This window comes from Phyllobates terribilis, unplaced genomic scaffold (genome assembly GCF_046119375.1).
Source record: "Phyllobates terribilis strain yellow unplaced genomic scaffold, ASM4611937v1 Scaffold_7__3_contigs__length_470593459, whole genome shotgun sequence".
NCBI lineage: Eukaryota > Metazoa > Chordata > Amphibia > Anura > Dendrobatidae > Phyllobates > Phyllobates terribilis.
Window position 1 is genome coordinate 95,238,334 of NW_027362767.1, and position 16,153 is coordinate 95,254,486.

The following is a 16,153-nucleotide window of genomic DNA, read 5'->3' on the forward strand; positions in this document are numbered from 1 at the left end:
ATAGAGGCCCAAGGGAACCGGACTAAGGTGGATCCCTGGTGGGGATGGCTGGAGAGAGAGAGAGAGAAGGGAGCTCAGGACCACGTTCCGGAATTGCTTGGGGGTTAGCCGAGTCCCACACCTGGTGGACGCAGCACGGCTCGGGTGGTCACTCAAGGCCGGAGTGACCGAAGCAACACCAGTGAGTAAAAACCCTGAAACTGCATCCCACGTCTCTGTGCCTCCTTACCGCACCATCACAACCCCCATCATCTACACCTGCTGCCCTGAGGCCATACCCCTCCCGTTGGGGGTTATACCATCCCCGCTGCACCATCCTTCCACCGGCCTCAGCGGTCTGCTCTGCAGCGGCAGCTCCAAAGCTGCATTCAACGGGTGGCGTAGTCATCCAACATCTACTGCTAACAGACTCGCCACTTAGTTTGACTCCCTGGGCACGGACCGGGTCACCGCCACGAGACTACTATCCCCATCTGATCCGGCTCCGGGTAAGCCCCCGTGCGCGCAACGCTGCGCGACACAGGCCCAGGGGTGCGTCACATGCACTAGAGAAACACTCCGGGTTACATCACAGAGACCAGCCATCTCTGTGATACATACCTTCCATCAACTACGCGACCATTAGCCACCTTACAATAGTTATTGATGATATAGCTTAAAAGTGAGGATAATAACCTCAATACAATAACCCCTGCAATGCTATAAGAGCAAACAAAAAGCTAATGTAGGTTAGAGTAAAATGTATCTACTTCAAAAATCATAAGGAATTGATTTTTTTTGCACGAGAAACTTCCTAATAGTAACTTTTTAAAGAAAGGAGAAGGTATCTCTTAATTCAACTGACTATTATTTGTATGGAGATTTGTACACTGAGAGTTCATGATTTACTTTTACACAGAACACTAATAAAACATGTAAAATGGTGAAGCGTGAAATAAACTTACCGTCATACAAAGGCCTTTACATACAGTAGCTGGAAAAAGTAGGCGCACATACAGTACCTACAGCAACTAGAAGGACGTGTTAAGAAAAGTACCAGAATGCTATTATTATAGTGTTTTCTATAATCATGACTGTCCGATGAAATAATGATCACAATGAAGCACACGTTACACACCTAAACACACTGACTTATTTTGAAAAATATACGTCAGCAATAACACAATCATCATCAAAGTTGCTGCCAGTCTAAAGTGGCAGATGCACCGGCTGCTGAAGGATCTCTTGTACAGGTACACAGATTGACATAAGTTGTAAATGGCAAGGAGAAAAAAAAGCCATTCCTGCACCGATCCTGTGGGCTGTAGGGTTGGTTTTCACCTACGAGAAGAAATATATGACTGTCATTAATATGGTCATCATGGAGATCTGAGAATACATAGGAACTGGATCCACCCCACTGTAATATACAGGACTCCAGGTAGTCACCACAGTATAAGTTATACTGAACCTGAGGTCCTGAGTATTACTGGAGACTTTATATAAAACCTAATAACTAACCCAATATACAGAAGGATTTTCTGGCAGATGATATATTGCTTCTCCGATGGCTCAGACTAAATAATAATGAACCTATACTGAATGTAAGCGATGCCAGCTCCTGAAATAGAGAAAACAAGTTATCAACCAGATATTTCCATGTCACTGCAGTAGAAAACCTAATCCTAAGAATGCACCAATGATTTAAAAAAGTTTAGAGATTTAAAGGGGTTATCTGGACCTTTAATGGGCTATCCCTATATCAAATTGTCAGATGATTGAAGGGGTGCACACACATCCTTACTTTTGGTGGTGGCTGTGCATGGTATTATAGCTGTCTCATCACTCAAATAGACAGCAGGGTGTCACAGTCAGAACTCCACCAATCTAATATGAATGGACTATCAAATCTTCTAGCCTGAGAGAACCCCTTTAATGTCACCTCTGAACAAAGAATTGCTGAGCTTTTCATGATATCTTCTTACAGGATGCAGCATCTACTTACTAAGAATAGAATTAACCATGAAAATGACTGTGTAGATTACAGATTCTGGGAATGCTTTTCCCCTGTCTCTGTAAAAGAAAAGGAAAATATTAATAGTACTTAGGTCACAAGCGTAATAATTGGCAAATTAAATGCAGTAAAAACATTACAGATGATAGCAGGTTCAAGTCCCCTATAAGAAAATATTTTAGAAAATATAAAAACACATAAAAATTCAAATCAGCTCTTTTTCTTATTAAAAATTGATTTTAAAAAAGTAATATAAAATGCAATAAGAGCATTACAGGACTTTTATTAAAATTATGTTAATTAAATAATTACCCCTTGTTATTTTCATGCTTTATTTACTGCAGGGTGTTTGCTCATTTTGTTTTTTTCTTAGGTTTTGGTGCTTGGTATTGTAGATTTTTTCACATATATTTTTGATTGTTCACAATTTACATATTTAAATAAAGCACTATAAAACTACATATAGGTGTTACTGCAGCGAGCAGTGCAGAGAGTAACTTACACCTGTCTCTCAGTCGCCTTTCACATTTGTATGGCAGCTAGCACCCTGTGCGACAGCACAGGTGGCACATACAGTAGATTTAAAAGTTTGGGCACCCCTAGTCAAAATTATTGTTATTGTGACTAGTTAAACAAGTTGAAGATGAAATGATCTATGAAAAACCTCAAGTTAAATATGACACATTTCCTTTGTATTTTAGGCAAAAAAAAGGATTCATTTTCATCTTTTACATTTTAAAAATTCAAAAAGTAAAATGGGCCGATGCAAAAGTTTAGGCACCTTGCATGGTTAGTACCTAGTAGCACCCACTTTTGAAAGTATCACAGCATGTACACTCTTTTTGTAGCCATACAAGAGTCTTTCAATTCTTGTTTAAGGGATTTTCATTTATTCTTCCTTGGAAAATTCTTCCACTTCTGTGAGATTCCTGTGTCATCTTGTATGTACTGCTATTTTCAGATCTAGCCACAGATTTTCAATGATGTTCATATCGTGACTGTGAGGGCCATTATAAAACTTTCAGCTTGCAACTTTTGAGGTAGTCTATTGTCGATTTTGAGGTGTGTTTATCATCATTATTAGGTATGAGCGAGCACTAAAATGCTCAGATGCTCTTTAGTCGAACCGAGCAATTCCTAATGCTCGGATGCTCGTTTAGAGTAGCGAGTGTAATGGGAAATCCGAGAATTTTTCTGGCAGACCCTACAAGGAGGTGTGGGGGCAGTAAAAATGTTCAAATGGATGGAAAAAGTGCTGAATGGAAGGAGAACTCCATGGGGAAAACCCCTGGAAGCATCTCTGACTCCCAGATCGCAGCTGAGAACAATGGTGTCACACTTTTACTCCAATTTAAGGACTGACAAAACATTCAAAATGGAAGAGAAATTGGAGTTAATAAACAGTCTATCTTGTATACTGACTTTTACATCAGCCAAAATTTAAAAAGTAAAAAAAAATAAAAATGTTTAAGTAAACCAAAATTGGAAATTTCAGTGTAATATATGAAGTAAGCAAGAACTGCCAAAATATGATGGAAGTGGGACTCAGATACACCCTATATTAGACATAAAGGAGGGCCTTATACACATTATGTTCAAATTGTCATGTAGAGTATTCAGGAGGAGAGAATATTATATAGATAAACTAAAATATAACTTTTAATAATACATTTAAAAAGACAATACCCAGGAATCAAGTACAATCTTAAAGTGCCAATGCTCAAAAATCAATAAACCATTGCTCAATATAAAAAAATGGCTTGGTCTCACCACTCTTGACGATACTTCCATAGCCAGGGGACCAATAGGTCAGGAGCTGATAGTACCCACAGGCGATTCAGGGAAATATAAAGGAGTATTCATAATCAATTAGTCTCCCCTGTCGTGCCCATGCAAGTCCCCAAGTGTCAAATTAGGCTAGTGTACCCACCACAACCAGAAAGTATATTTTATATCCCTACGCGTTTCCTCCTCCATGCGGGGATCTCAGAAATCATGAATATTGGTTCCTGCAGTGGCAGATCACCAAAAGATTAGGTCAAACTAGCGTGGTTACTGCTAGTAATAAATGGTTTGTCTGATGGAAAAATTGATGGAAGCGGGACACCCTGTATTAGACATAAAGGAGGGCCTTATACACATTATGTTCAAATTGTCATGTAGTAGTACTCCTAGACTCACAAAGGCTCTGCACTAAGTGCAAAACCTGTCAACAATTACAAGCAGGGTCATCCATGCGCCCTAGAAGGCACCAAATGGAGTGCCTAATAAAAAAATTAAGAAAGTGTAGTTGTGGCCCTTCGACACCCATTAAGGCTTTGCACAAAGTGCAAAGCCAGGACAAAAGTTATAAGGAGGGTCATTAAATCATGGCGGGCCTCATTCTAATATTTTGAAAGTGTAGTTGATGAACCCCTACACTCATAAAGGCTTTGCACAGTGAAAAGCCAGGAAAAAATTATAAGGAGGGTCATCTAGTTATCCATAGCAACAACTGGCGGGCCTCATTCAAATATTTGGAAAATATAGTTGATGTACACCTATACTCATAAAGGCTTTGCACAAAGTGAAAAACCAGGAAAAAAATATAAGGAGGGTTAAACAGTCATCCATTGACCCCTGAAAGGCAACTGGCGGGCCTCATTCAAATATTTGCAAAGTGTAGTTGATATACTCCTACTCTCATAAAGGCTTTGCATAAAGTGCACAGCCATGAAAAAATTATAAGGGTCATCCATAGACCCCTGAAAGACATCAACTAGTGGGACTCATTCAAATATTTTGAAAGTATAGTTGAGGTATTTCTACACTCATAAAAGCTTTGTACAAAGTGCAAAGTCAGGAAAAAATGAGAAGAAGGGTAATACAGTATTTTGAAAGTGTAGTTGATATACACTGCTCAAAAAAATAAAGGGAACACTCAAATAACACATCCTAGATCTGAATGAATAAAATATTCTCATTGAATACTTTGTTCTGTACAAAGTTGAATGTGCTGACAACAAAATCACACAAAAATCATCAATGGAAATCAAATTTATTAACCAATGGAGGCCTGGATTTGGAGTCACCCCCAAAATTAAAGTGGAAAAACACACTACAGGCTGATCCAACTTTGATGTAATGTCCTTAAAACAAGTCAAAATGAGGCTCAGTATTGTGTGTGGCCTCCACGTGCCTGTATGACCTCCCTACAACGCCTGGGCATGCTCCTGATGAGGTTGCGGATGGTCTCCTGTGGGATCTCCTCCGAGACCTGGACTAAAGCAACTGCCAACTCCTAGACAGTCTGTGGTGCAAGTGTCGTTGGTGGATGGAGCGAGACATGATATCCCAGATGTGCTCAATCGGATTCAGGTCTGGGGAACTGGCGGGCCAGTCCATAGCTTCAATGCCTTCATCTTGCAGGAACTGCTGACACACTCCAGCCACATGAGGTCTGGCATTGTCCTGCATTAGGTGGAACCCAGGGCCAACCGCACCAGCATATGGTCTCACAAGGGGTCTGAGGATCTCATCTTGGTACCTAATGGCAGGCTACCTCTGGCGAGCACATGGAGGGCTGTGCAGCCCTCCAAAGAAATGCCACCCACACCATTACTGACCCACTGCCAAACCAGTCATGCTGAAGGATGTTGCAGGCAGCAGATCGCTCTCCATGGCTTCTCTAGACTCTGTCATGTCTGTCACATGTGCTCAGTGGGAACCTGCTTTCATCTGTGAAGAGCACAGGGCGCCAGTGGCGACTTTGCCAATCCTGGTGTTCTGTGGCAAATGCCAACCGTCCTGCACAGTGTTGGGCTGTGAGCACAACCCTGATCTGTGGGTATCGGGCCCTCATACCACCCTCGTGGAGTCAGTTTCTAACCGTTTGTGCAGACACATGCGCATTTTTGGCCAGCTGGAGGTCATTTTACAGGGCTCTTGCAGTGCTCCTCCTGTTCCTCCTTGCACAAAGGCAGAGGTAGCAGTCCTGCTGCTGGGTTGTTGCCCTCCTACGGCCCCCTCCACATCTCCTGGTGTACTGGCCTGTCTCCTGGTAGCGCCTCCAGCCTCTGGACACTACGCTGACAGACACAGCAAACCTTCTTGCCACAGCTCGCATTGATGTGCCATCCTGGATGAGCGGCACTACCTGAGCAAATTCTGTGGGTTGTAGAGTCCGTCTCATGCTACCACGAGTGTGAAAGCACAACCAACATCAGCCAGAAAGCATTGGTACTGAGATGTGGTCTGTGGTCCCCACCTGCAGAACCACTCCTTTATATTGCGGGTGTCTTGATAATTAACAATAATTTCCATCTATTGTTTATTCCATTTGCACAACAGCATGTGAAATTGATTGTCAATCAGTGTTGCTTCCTAAGTGGACAGTTTGATTTCACACAAGTTTGATTTACTTGGAATTATATTCTGTTGTTTAAGTGTTCCCTTTATTTTTTGACCAGTGTATTTCTTCACTCATAAAGGCTTTGCACAAAATGCAAAGACAGGAGAAAATGATAAGGAGGCTAATACAGTAATCCTCTTCAGGTGCCCGCTTTTTCTCCTTCCTCACTTCTTCTTCACTTTTTCTTCCTCCTCACTTTCTCTTCTTCCTCACTTTTTCTTCTTCCTTCTCACTTCTTCTCCTTCTTCTTCCTCACTTCTTCTCCTTCCCCACCTGCTTCCTGGAGCCCGATTGCCAGGTGCCTGGGCTGTGAGTGACTTTGCTTCGGGCAGTGCCGGAGCACCCGAGATGTAGAAATGGGCGACAGCCCCCTGTGTCACCTGCACCATCGCCTGCTCCTGCATAGGAGATTTGGAACCCCAAGGACAGTCCGATCTCTCGGGGGTGGTAACCCTATCTCGAGTCGCCTCGAGGACCCTCTCCCAGGCTCGTTGATTTTGCAAGAAGGGTTCATCCTGCTCCCTTTCTTGTCAGATCACACCCACCGCATACCAGCGATGTCACCCCTCCATTTTGAGGAACATGACCCTGGTTCCAGCTGTCAGCTCCTGCAGCCTTTCGAGTCAAGTGTTCCGTCTCTACTGCCTGCTGGTTGAACAAGATGTTATATGAGGTCCCAAATTATTCTATAGACCCTCATCTCCACTGCCGGTCGTACTTAACGACGTGATAGGATCACGTGTGATGATGGAAAAGTTTCTCTGCTTACACAATAAAGCAATGTGAATAAAATAAAAAAAAATCTTCCTGTATTCTGCTAACAAGCAAATAAAGCAAAAAAATTAAGTACTGCATTGCTTTTTAAGCAAATAATCAGGATTAAGAACAAAAAAAATGGCACTGATATGTAGGGCTATGTAGATATGTAACACCAACAGCAGACAGAACGTGCAAGAATGTGCAATGGACCCTATTGTGCTGTATACACCGCCACAAACCCTGCCTAACTCCTGCTATCACCAGTAATATATGCAGCTGGATTAGTTCTCAGAAGGACTGTTAGTTTAGATAGATATATATTGCTGTGGAATACCTGACTAAAACAAGCAACAATTCTCTCCCTCACTCAGCAGCACCTCTCCCTACTCTGCCTGTTTCTGGGGTACACTGTGATGAGCATAAGGTCACCAGGTCTAATATAGACCCGATGACGCTATGCTGCCAGCCAATCACTGTAATGCCCACAACCAACATGGCTACGGCATTACAGTGAATGGCAGGCAATCCCTGCATGTTAATTGGCTATCTATAATTGACTATCTAGAGAGCGCCAAACATGCGGGAACGGGACCCGAGCTCCCACCGGAGCACCCCGGAAATACTCATAGAGCGCCAAGCATCTTGAGCAGTGAGATGCTCAAGCGAGTACTGAGCAGTGACGAGCATGCTCGCTCATCACTACTGGTTATACAACTCGTGTAGTGTTAGGCAGGAAGGTTTTGCTCCTTTTCACCCTTCAGCTCTTATAATAGTTCTTTAGGGTTGCTGAAGGGGCTACCTGCGTGATATGTGCCCCAAAGATTTGAATAAATGAAATAAAGGTGTCTTCTTATGAGGTCACCTCAATGGACTCTAAGCCTGCCTTATTAAGCTGTCTACTACAGAATCTGTGCTTCAGTGTGCTGCTGAGTCCACTGACCTTCAAGATGGCCGCTTTAGTGCCGAAAGCTGTGTAATGTCACTTTAAGCAAGGGATCGCCAGTTAGGAGGGAGAGGAGAACCCCTCTGAATATCACATGTATGGGCACTTGTTTCAGAGCTCTGAATCACTGTGAGCAGACTGATGGATTGAAAAGCAGGGACTCTTGCTAATTTACAATACACTTGGGATTCCCGGGCACTTCTTCTCCCCTGGCCTCTGTAGCCTGGACTGAGTGTTGTATCTCCCAAACGCTGTCAGGGAATCCACATCTCCTCACCTCTGCTGCGGGCTGGTGTGCGATAACCCTTTGGAAGGTCAGTCCCAGTTTAGTGCTTTAGCCAGAAAAAGGGGGGACGCCCAGGCTGCTTCTTTCTGTGAAGATCACTCAGCAAGACCAGTGCCTCCAAGTCCAAACTAGTGTCATCACTGCTTTCTTGCTCCTTCCATCCTTTGGTATGCGGTACCGGAGAGAATAAGACACAAGACAGGTAGTATGCGTCAACAGACTCTAACTTTAAAGCATAGGGTTTATATACACCCTGGAGGCAGAAACGGATTTACCATATATGGTCCGATCATACAATTTAGCTGTGCAATCAAAATCTGGTTTCTGTTCCTGTGACGCCTATGTTTGTAGTTGAAACATTTAATCAGGCGCATCTGATTTCACCCGATGACTAGCAAGGACATGTTAGTTTCTATTGATACAAGGAAGGAACATTTAGTTGTTGTTTTTGACCTAAGGTAACCGTCAGACTTATATAGCATAGATGGGGTCTTTGAACTTGAGGGACCTCATCTTCTACTATAACATTCCGTCCTTTTGTTCCTTCATTTATCAATATGAATCTCTATATTTTCTTTTTCTTTTAGTACAACGCTGAATACACATTAGAAAAAGCTTAAAAACCAAATAAACCGCAAGACACATTAGCAAAACCTGAAAAATAGCTTGCACTATACCAGCCAACCACCCACCGATACCTTTAAACCAATTAGCGGGATTCAGAAAGGAAAAGGTGTTTGCCCACCAGGAATCCTGGTTCTTGAGGTTGGCCTCATCATAAAGCTTTCTTAATTTTACAACATCGTTTAATTTATGTTTGAGTGTCAATACACTAGAATTATCTATATAGTGGCAACACGCGGGCCCTATTATCTGGCACATTCCTCCTTGTGCCGCCGTCAAATAATCTAGTACAAGGGTATGTTGGTTCGTGACAATAATCAGTTGATTCTGTACTGCAAGAGACCCATTAATTATTTCTAAAACATACCAGATTTAATCATCCAGATAATCTGTAACCTCAACTAATTTATCCCACATTTGCGTCAGCATAGGGTATATAAACAATGCACTGAAAAACTTGTTTACCCCACCCATTTGAACTATGTGGGGTCTCCCATTTGGCCTGGGATTGTTATCTGCTGCTCTTTTATGTAATGTATGTTTCAGGATAGACAAGGGATCTAGCTGGTCTGGAGTAACAATATAAGTTGCGGGTGTCAATCTGGCTAAAGTACAAGTTCCTGTCACTCCTACTGGGAGCCACTTGAATGCCTTGTCTCCACGTACCCAATACATGGATGAGGGAAGATCCCATAATGCTGAATGTTGCAGTATTAAACGGTGAACTAAATCAACAAACTTGGAAACATTAGACATCATACACCATCCAGGCTGCTGACCAAAGGGAGAACAATAACCTGCGTTGGGTGCACCACAAGTGGGGGCACCCTGCTCATAACTTGAACTGTCATTACATTATAGATTGCGAGGTACGTCGGCACAGGTATCACTTGTCCCGTTTTTAAAATAAACATTGTTCACCCAATCAGGGGTGTGTAGATATCTTTCCAACAGGGAAGGTTTAAATGCATCACTACTGTCTGAGGTGGGCTTGAAACTTACTTTTAACCCTTGTTGAGGTATCTTACCAAAATCAGTAATTTTTGTTTTGTTTCGGGGTACCCACTCCCCTCCTTTAAAAGCTAGATATAACCTGGGGATTACTTGACCTGTCAGGTTCCCTTGCCACCAAGGAAATTCTGTCCACCCTACTACAGGAATCCCAACAGTGGTATTCCATAATCTCTGTGTGGAATTATTGGTCCAAGTATCTGAACAGTTCACCCAAAAGTTTATCTCTTCCCATGAGACTGGGACAGCGAGAAAGGGTATGCTAGTGGACGTCACAGGGGCATGTGTACATATCCAACAATTAGCAATAGTCTGGTTCTGCTCCTTTAGTCCATCGATTAGAGCAAGATGGTGTTTAATGAATCTATTGTCATCTCCATCTGTGGTGCCTAACTTAGTCCATGCACCCGTGGTCGCAAGGATGCAGATAAGTATAGACAATGTCTTCATTCTTTGTCCGCTGGTTCTCCTAGTATCTTTTTGCAATGGGACGCGTGGATCCAGGCCTCTTTTCCCTCTAGCTTAACGGCTGTGCTTGTGGTCAGCAGAATTTGAAAGGGTCCGTCAAACCGTGGATCTAGGCTTTTCCTCACGTGTCTTTTTATAACCACCCAGTCTCCAGGTTGCAGCGTATGGCTGCTAGAGTCTTGATCTGGATCTGGAAGAGAACTGAAAACATTATCATGTATTTGCTTAATCTCTTTGTATAAAGCCCTCACGTAGGAACTTAACACATGGTTGTTCATTTCTAATGCTTGCGGATAGAAACACCCTAGGCTGGGTACGTTGCCAAACAATATCTCATATGGAGAGAGTCCAGTCTTTTTATTGGGCGTGTATCTTACTGAAAACAGAGCATGCTGTAAACAATCCGGCCATGGTTTTCCTGTTTCAGCCATGGCTTTCTGAATTTTTAATTTCAATGTCCCATTCAGTCTTTCCACTTTACCACTACTTTGTGGGTGATATGGGGTGTGGAATGCTTGTTGAATTCCTAGAGCTGACACGACTTCATTCATTATTTCACCCGTGAAGTGTGTACCTCTGTCACTCTCAATTACCTCTGGTACCCCATACCTGCAGACCACCTCCGCAAGCAGTTTCTTTGCGGTTGCTGCAGCCGTGGCTTTGGCAATCGGGAAAGCCTCTGGCCATCCTGAGAACAAATCAATACAGACCAACACATATTCCCATGATTCTGACTTCGGCAGCTGAATATAATCAATTTGCAGTCTCTGGAATGGATAGAGGGGCCGGGGTGGGTGTTTGTGTGGTGTTTTAACTACTCTACCCTGATTATGTGTAGCACATATCATGCACCCTTTTATCAGTTGTTCAATACAGGTGGAGAATCCTGGTGCCACCCAATGTTTCTGCATCACATTCATCACAGCCGTTTTAGATAGGTGTACCGGCCCATGTAGCATCTGGGCAGCCGCTGGGTACAGTGCCCTTGGAAGGCATCGTCGTGTCCCTTTCCCCCATACCCCATTTGCTTCATTCAGGCATGCACCTTCCTTCAACCACTTATCAACCTCCTCCTTCAGAGCCTGAGCCTGCATTTGGGATAAGATGTCCTCCGACACAAAGGGGTTTTTAGGGGCACTTAACTGACGTACTGTTGACCCTTGTTGCGGCTTGCAGGCTGCTGTTTTTGCTGCTGCATCTGCCATCGCATTACCTCTGCTTACCTGGTCGGTGCGTCTGGTATGTGCTCTTACCTTTATGACAGCTACTTGTTTGGGTAATTGTAGCGCATCAATTAACTGCTGCACCGCATCAGCCTTCTTTATGGGGTGACCTGCTGCCGTCAGGAAACCTCTTGATTTCCATATTGGACCAAAATCATGCGCTATACCGAATGCGTACCTAGAATCCGTGTAAATGTTAACAACACTACCTTCTGCTAGTTTACAGGCCTCGGTTAGGGCCCTAAGTTCGGCCTCTTGAGCCGATTGGTGTGGGAGCATTGGTTCTGCCTTGATTACTGCATTGAGGGAGACAACTGCATATCCAGTATGGAAAGTACCTGAATCGTTCTGATGACGGGATCCATCTACAAAAAATTCAAAATCTGCATTTTCTAATTCATGTTCAAATACAGTAGGTAAACCTGCCGTTTCTTGTGCCATCATTTGTACACAGTCATGAGGAACATCTCTTGGATCTTCCTTAAATAGCACAGTACCTGACCCCTCCTTCAGATCCGAGAGAGGTAACAAAGTTGCTGGGTTCAAAGTAGTACACCTCTGTAAAGAAACATTGGGAGGCATTAACAGTGCACATTGTAACCTGAGATGACGTGCTGCTGAGAGGTGAGCGGGTTGCACTTGATTCAATATAGTATAGACATCATGAGGTGTTAGCACGGTGAGCGGATGATCTAGAACAATGTCTGCAGATTTGTGGAGTAGCAGTCCAACAGCATGCAGAGCACGTACACAGGATGGTGCACCTCTGGCTACCGCATCTAATCTGCCACTAAAATAGGCAACAGGTCTCTGATTGTCACCATGTGATTGAGTTAAAACTCCTGCTGCATGTCCAGCTTGCTCGTGAAGGTACAGAGTAAATGGGAGCTCATAGTTAGGTGTACCCAAAGCTGGAGCGGCCAAAATACGTTTTTTGAGAGAATAAAAACAGTCTTTTGCCTCTGGTGTTAGTACAAAAGGTGTTGGGGTAAGACAGTCATAGAGGGGCTGCATTAAAACAGAGACGGCATGAATCCACTGTCTGCAATAGGAAACAAGTCCAAGAAAAGTTCTGAGGGCTGCAACATTAATGGGGACAGTGAGTGCCTGTACTGCTATTTTACGTGCATTTGTCAAATGGCGGGCTCCTGGTGTAATGCAATGTCCCAAAAAGGTGACTGAAGATTTACAAAACTGAAGCTTATCTTTCGACGCCTTGCAGCCAGCGCGATAGAGAAACAACATAAGCGATATAGTTGCATTATGACATTGTTTCCTGGAGGGGGCACAAATGAGCAGGTCACCGACATATTGCAGAACAACGATATGTGGTTCACACCATCCATCCAGTATTTCCTGCAGACTTGCAGTGTACATTGTGGGTGAATTCTGGGCACCCTGTGGCAACACTGTCCATGTATATTGACTGCCCTGGAACGTGAAAGCAAACAGGTACTGGCAGTCAGGATGTAATGGTACACTGAAAAATGCATTTGCCAAATCGACCACTGAAAAACAAAGAGAGTTAGAAGGTATCTGTGATAGAAGAGTATGCGGGTTGGGCACAACTGGTGTTAGAAGTTCTGTGGCTTTGTTAACCAACCGGAGGTCATGGACCATTCTATATGCGGCTGGTTGTCCTGGCACGCTCTTTTTCTTTACTGGGAACAGGGGAGTGTTGCAAGGGGACTGGGATTTGACTAGGACTCCCCTGTGTAGTAATTTTTGGACTTGCTGGGCTATGGCATTCTCCTGAGCCGAGCTATGGGGATACTGCTTCTGTTGAGGCAAGATGGCTCCTGGTTTTAGATTCACCATTACTGGTTGAACTCTTAACCTACCAACATCAGTGTTATCTGAGGCCCAAAAGTCGTACGGTACAGCCTGCTCCAATATCAGGGGAAAATCGTTTGTCTCTTCTATGCTGGCAATATCTAGTGACATAATTTTGCAAAGGGTGCTTGGTTTTAAACCTGGGGTCATGGTGACAGTGCCATCAGGATGATATTCGATATGCGCTTGTAATTGAGACAATACATCGTTTCCCAAAAGGTTACATTGGCCTCGGGGCGATACCATGAGCTGGCTATGTACAGTAGCTCCTTGAATTTGCAGGGGAATTTTTTTAGTGACAGGGAGCAGGACAGACGGGGAATTGAAAGGGGTGGCAATGACATGATGTGAAAAATCAGTGTCAGTGTATGGCCAATCACCTCGCGTAATTACTGAATTGTCGGCCCCCGTATCTACTTGGAAATCGATTTCATGTCCCCCTGGTAGGTTCACCTGCACTATACAACTGGGAGTTGGGGGTAAGGAGATGAGGGGGTTCATGTGCAAGCTACCCTCATCCTATGGGGGCGTTGTTTGGTTGGCTGGAGGACCCGTACTCTGAGCATCTGGATACGGGTTGGTCCTACAGTCCTTTCTAAAATGTCCTGGCTTTCTACATCCGTAACATAGTCTCTGTCCCCCTCCTGCAGTCCGTCCTCTGCCTCTGTTGTTTCTGGGGGTCGTCTCTACTATGTGTATTCTGGCTGCTCTTTTTGCCTGTATTATGTCATGCTGTGCCCCCTGAGCTATCCTGGCCAAGTCCTCTGCCTTCACTGATCTCCACTATGGTCTACTTGCTTTTACCTTTTCTGCAATCTCTTTCTTTTGTCCGTTCATGAAAGCACTTGTTAATACCCTCTCACTAGTCTTATTTTCAGGAATGAACCCCATTTCCGACCAAGTCCTCCTTAGAGCCCAAAAGTAATCTTTGGGGTCCTCTTCCTTACCCTGAACCCGGTCTTCTAATGTAACCTGCCTGTCTCCCTGCCTGTCTCTACATGCCTTTACCAATGCTGTTGTGAACAGGACTCCGGCCGCTGCGTTATTGGGTTCTGCGTCTACAGGTCCGGTCCTATTGTCATACTGCTTGTACGTTTCGTCTATCAACCTATCATAGCGGGCTTCATCTGTCAATTTTCCCTTAATTACCCCTTGTAAATCCAACCTAGTTGCATTATACGTATCCTGTATGGTTCTTATCATTCTGGCAAAACCCATCGGGGACTGGGACGGATCTGGCAACTGGGAAATCAACGCCAATTGTTCTGAAGGACTCCATGGTCTATACATTAACATTGTACGGGCTTCTTGACCTGGAACAACTGCGTCCCCTACTGCTGATGCTGCGCCTGGTGCTCCTGGCACAACTACCATCCTCATTGGGAATAGTCTAGCTGGGTGGGGTCTTGGTCCTCCGCATGCCACACAGATATCTCCAGTCAAGGGATTCTGCTGTCCACATCTGGGGCAAACCCAGCAATTGGGTTCCTGGGAATTCTGGTACTGGGGTGGGGATGACGTCGGGGGGCAGATAGGGAGGAAAATCTGTCATTCCGGTTTTTGTCAGTCTGTAACATCCGTTTCCTAATTCTTCAATTCTTCCTTCAAAATGAGCGCATGCATTCATCCATACATCCACTGTCTTCAACAGACCCTTATCTTTCAGCCATCCATGATAGGAGTTAAAGAAAGATTTCCATTTCTCTCCATTCATCTCTCCATTTTCATTCATTCCCACCTTACACAATATTTTGTCAATTCCAATCAGTGCCTGTTTCCCTTCTCTGCGTACTACTAAGTCTTTGGCTGTAACGCCTTCTTTGGAATTTTGGTTCCCCATTCTTTCGGTTCTCCTCACTCAGAGTAGACTCCTCAATCACTTAGACAATGGGCCACAAAGATTTCTGAACCACGCCACTACTTGCCCTCCAGGACTTATACGCCAACCAGAAAAACAGACCCAAAACACCGATCCCGAGACACACCCACAGCACAATCATCGGATCCATGCTGTCATTCTTAAGTTCTCCAAAGGATAGAAGGCAGGACTGACAATTTATCTGAGGGGATTCTACTGGTTCAAAGGGACCTGAGCCAGACAACAATCTGTGAATTACCTGGGAGCCGACCGCTCGGGGGTGAGGGAGTCTCTTCTATGTAGTGATATAATTTAGGTAGAATATAACAGTTATTCTTACCTCAGCGCTGTATATATCACCAACAGAGAGCTTTGCTCGTCCCACGTCTCGGACCGGTCGAGCACCCCTGGGCAGATTAACTCAAGTCCTTGTTCGGGCGCCAGCTGTCGTCACTGCTTTCTTGCTCCTTCCATCCTTTGGTATGCGGTACCGGAGAGAATAAGACACAAGACAGGTAGTATGCGTCAACAGACTCTAACTCTATTACAAAGCATAGGGTTTATATACACCCTGGAGGCAGAAACGGATTTACCATATATGGTCCGATCATACAATTTAGCTGTGCAAACAAAAACTGGTTTCTGTTCCCGTGACGCCTATGTTTGTAGTTGAAACATTTAATCAGGCGCATCTGATTTCACCCGATGACTAGCAAGGACACGTTAGTTTCTATTGATACAAGGAAGGAACACTTAGTTGTTGTT

At 44.1% G+C, this 16,153-nt stretch overlaps 1 long non-coding RNA gene across 1 annotated transcript; it reads right to left on the minus strand.

Annotated features, from left to right (window-relative positions):
* Positions 1–1,498: 1,498 nt before the first annotated feature.
* On the minus strand, positions 1,499–15,925 carry LOC141152915 (uncharacterized). The gene is made up of 3 exons (XR_012247194.1): positions 15,729–15,925; positions 1,985–2,052; positions 1,499–1,600 (listed from the first exon to the last, which is right to left on the minus strand). It is a non-coding gene; the product is annotated as an uncharacterized lncRNA (long non-coding RNA).
* Positions 15,926–16,153: the final 228 nt, after the last annotated feature.